Source organism: Rattus norvegicus, chromosome 2, assembly GCF_036323735.1.
Source record: "Rattus norvegicus strain BN/NHsdMcwi chromosome 2, GRCr8, whole genome shotgun sequence".
Taxonomy (NCBI): Eukaryota; Metazoa; Chordata; class Mammalia; order Rodentia; family Muridae; genus Rattus; species Rattus norvegicus.
Window position 1 is genome coordinate 10093202 of NC_086020.1, and position 4515 is coordinate 10097716.

Below are 4515 nucleotides of genomic sequence, written 5' to 3' on the forward strand. Positions count from 1 at the left end.
GAAAGGTAGACATGTGGTTTTCTTAAATCCTTCCTGATAGTTTCCATCAATGATCTCAAAATAGAACTGATAATATGTCAATGGTACTTCAAGGAACTTAAACATAACAACTAAATTTTCTTACTGAAACTCAATGCAGGGTTCAGCAAGAATAGGGCATTTCTTTTATTTGCATTTAGTTTAGACCTTCACACTATTATCTCCCATGTTTTAGTTTCAGTAAATGTGGTCTCAGGCTATCAGAAGCACATTTCATGCTGCTGCCATATTGTTATTTGATCTCTATGGTTGGAAATGATTTACTGAAAAAACAGAGCCAGCATACTTTATTTTAATTATACCAGTGCAATGTTTAAATAAAAAAATGTACTTTATACTTAATGTGGAGCACAGATTAACAGTTTTATGGGACATAAAATCTATCTATGTCATTTTCTATTTACACATCAGTTGTATATCTTTCTCTGGGCAAAACAAATGCCTACGGTGAGAATGTGAGCAAAGAGAGGGTGGAAGTTACAATCACATGGGCAGTAAATAACATCTTAATTGGTCTGGAATGTGGAGTTTGATTTTTCTTTGCTTGTCTTTTATTTACTGATCTCTGTGGCTTATTTATCTTTCGAGTGACTTGTCTGCGTCTATCTTCTTTCCTCGGTAAGCCAATCTGCGGTGGTTTTATACTGCAAATCCCATCTGGGGAAATGGTCTGCTGAGGGAAGTGTAGCGGTTCCTGGAGAAAACCATCATTTAAAAGCTTTTGTACAGGTAAAGGAAACTTCTTCGGTTTTATACTTCATCTTCTGGAAGGAAAAATAAAAGAAGCAAAGAAGAAGTGCAGCTATTATGAAGGTGCCACCCAATGTGTGCTCCAGCAATTCTTTCCTCTTCTCTGTTTGGCAGCAATGAAAAACAAGGAAGGATTTAGTGTACACAGGGAAATGACTTTTAAATGTTTTTGTACATGATTTACCTTCTAGTGAGGGAACAGACGGGGATGGATTGTGTGTATCTAATACATCATATATAAACCTTGAATTTTCCTCTTTTGTATGCGTTCCTGCATCTCCATTCCTAATATCTTTTTAAAGCAGCACTTTAGGATAAACTACACTTCAAATGACACATTATGCTCCATGGTGCAGTTGAGAACCGGCAAATGTAACCATTCTCAGGGAAGCTGCCTGGAAGAAATAAACACCCGCACTTTTTCTAGCATGTAGATCTCCACAGCTGAAGTCAACCCTGGAAAATTAGTGATTTTGTTTTAACTGCTGACTCAATGATCCTTCTGTATTGTGTCAAATCAGCCCGCATTTGCTGTGATTCTCTCTAGCTGTCTTGATCTCCCAGGATATTAGATGGCTGCTCTGGAATATTTCCTTTGTTGATAGCTGAGAGAAAAAATACATTTACAGACAACTGGGTTATACTTACACTATACAGCGGATACTTTCCAAAGTGATTCAACAAACATATTCCAAAGAAGAGTCTCTGACATCCAGTCATCACCCTAATGCAACTTTAACTGCTTTGAAATGAGCTAATGAAACTTGGACAGGCCATTTGCATGTGACGTAATTAGTGGTAGGCAGATCTCACTACATCCAGGGGGAATCTCCAGACAACTGCTTTGTCGACTATTAGTGCCTAATTTCTGAATGTCAAATCCTGCACATCTTAATTTCTAGAGAATAAGCTCAATTGAACTCGTTCCCCAGTTATGCAAAAATTGCTCAGATAAAACCAAGTGGACACCAATGTAATGAATGTGGTTATTAAATTGTTTCAATTGAAAGAACCCTATTCTTACAGCATCATAATGGGAACAATTTATCCCCACTGATCAGCCTGTCTCATTCTCACTCTCTCTCTCGCCTTTTCTGAGCTCTCTTTGATCTTGAATCATATTGCAGTGGTGTGTCCTATTGAAAAGCGAAACTGGGGCAATTTTAATGCTTTTGTACCTTACCCGTGCTCTATTTTTTTTTCACTGTTTAAAAATAGCTGTTAATTATAAGTGCAGTTTAAATGTCTCAAGTGACCCAGAAATACAGGTTGGAATGAGACAGATTGTACGTCTCCTATAAAGCAGATGTACTTTCCAGAGCATTCTGCATTCAGACTTCACTGCATATCCTCCTCTTGGGTTGTTTCAGTCAAGTCTTCAGCTGGTCTACCATTTGCTAGAAAATCTTACAAACTTGAACAGGGAACAGAAAAGTGGATTTTTTTTTCACACCGCAATGAAAAGCCTCTTGTCTATCGGTCATTATTATAAGCATGGATGTGGTGCTACTTGTGTTAGAAAGGGGAACAAGGGCCCTTTCCCAACTAGGAAGACCATATGACTTTCTAGAGCTTCATTCCTCTCTTCTTTAAGACAGGGCTAAAAGTTAAAAGAACACTGCAGTATTGGTAAAGCCATATATTGAGGTCTATTTTTCTTTTTTTGCGCTGGGTTCAATATTGTCCTGGGAGCAAATTAACTTCTTACTAGTTTCAAACCTTTGACTTTTTACCAGTTCCAGAAACTTGTATTTTCATATCCTTGATAACATCAGACCCTGAAGGTCTATGAAGTTTTAGATATTAAGATAAAACATATATAATATATAATGTATTATATGTAAGATATAACAGATATACTAGCCAAAAAATTTAAACATAGGCTTATTTGCTTCTCAGTTTCCTTGCTATTGTAACAATAAAAGTGAAACATACCTAATTATGTATATTTATACACAATTGGTTCGAAAGGACTTCAGGTTAATTTAGGTCCAAGCAGTGATTTCAAATTTGAGAGGAAGTTAGAGTTCCTGTCAGTATTTGATGATTTTTTTAAAAAATGCTTTTACTTTGTATTATATGTATTGTGCACATATATGTATGAGTGCATATAAATGTATGAGTGGTTTTGTGTTAGTTTGACACAAGCTACAGCTATCAAAGTGTAAGAAGCTTCCATAAGGTGATCCAGTTATAAGGCAGTTTCTTAATGACTTATCAATGGAGGAGTGTCCAGTTGTGAGTGATGCCATCCTCGGGCTGGTGTTTCTTGCTTTTATAAGAAAGCAGGCTGAGCAAGTATCAGAGAGCAAGTCAGTCACCAGCATTTCTTCATGACTTCTGCATCAGCTCCTAGCTCCAGGTTCCTGCCAAGCTTGAGTTTCTGCCTGACTTCCTTTGGTGATCAACTTCAATGTAGAAGTGTAATCTAAATAAACCCTTTCCTCTCCAACTTGCTTTTGATCATGGTGCTTCCTTGCAGCAAGAGAAACTCTACCCATGACAGCGCATGCTTATAAACACATGTGCTTGTGATGTATGAACTGAACTCAAGTCTTTTATCAGACCTGAGCTTTCTTTCCAGCTCTGTGGCTTGATGATCTCACTTAAACTTTTCTCATTTTTGGAGCATGTTCCAATATCTTCTGAATCTGAATAACTAGAAACTGAGGGATTCAGGACTCACCATTTTCCTCTACTTGAATTCAGATCTCATTGGCTCAACCACCATGTAAGCAGGTTGGAAACATGTCTTTGGAAAGGGAGAAAAGTTTATATTAATTGGTTTTTGTGTGCTTCTAACTTGGAATGCCCAACAGAACGTTTCATTGTTATAGCCATGACGTGGAACACAGAATGGCGAGGGTTTAGAAATGGCTTTTCAACCTTTCTAGAAAACTTGTAGATATTTAAGTCAAGTCCTAGTACATATGCAGACATGATTTTTTCTAGAAAATTCTACTCTAATACATAATTTAAAATTAATTACTTAATTTGAGTCAATCATAGTAGTTTATCCAATAACACTTATTCCACTTATGAGGTTGTCAGAGACAGTTTAAAGTAATTGTTTATGATCTCATTCCAAGTCAATTATTTACTTTTACATTAGGGAGAGAAAGATACAGAATTTGATACTTTTAAGGGAATCTCTTGTGGGGATCAAGTACACCCCTATATGAATGAGTATCATGACATGAGCATGACACCAATGCCTCAGATTCACTGGAATGGACTTCTCTTTGATCAGACTCCGGCAATTGTAAGGCCTTTCTCTAGTTGGAGTACCAATGTTGACAGTGTGTACAGAAAACATTAGCCACATCTTTGACTTCCTCTCAGAAGACTGCAGCCTGACCCTGAGCCCATTTAGAGACCCCCTATTGAGATTAGCTAATCTGCCTTGTATGTATGTGTATGTACACACACACAAACACACACACATACACACACATACACACACACATATGTGAACCCACCTTTTTATTCAGCTGCATTTAATAAACACCCTGCTTTTCCAGGCTTCTGGTGTGTCTTCAACAGAACACAGCTCACCCCCTCCCAGCTGTCCTGTCCGTGTGTCTGTTCTTGCTTCATTCCCCACTGTCCTAGCCACATCAACCTCAGAGTTGTCCAGGTTGCAGCAAACTTTATGATAAATTGTTCATAAAATTTTTGAAAAAAAATCTTTAAATCCTCATGTGGACTGAGTAAGAAATATTCCCA

At 37.5% G+C, this 4515-nt stretch overlaps 1 long non-coding RNA gene across 1 annotated transcript; it reads right to left on the reverse strand.

Annotated features, from left to right (window-relative positions):
- Window positions 1–573: 573 nt before the first annotated feature.
- On the reverse strand, window positions 574–3648 carry LOC134485811 (uncharacterized). The gene is made up of 2 exons (XR_010064026.1): window positions 3476–3648; window positions 574–1394 (listed from the first exon to the last, which is right to left on the reverse strand). It is a non-coding gene; the product is annotated as an uncharacterized LOC134485811 (long non-coding RNA).
- Window positions 3649–4515: the final 867 nt, after the last annotated feature.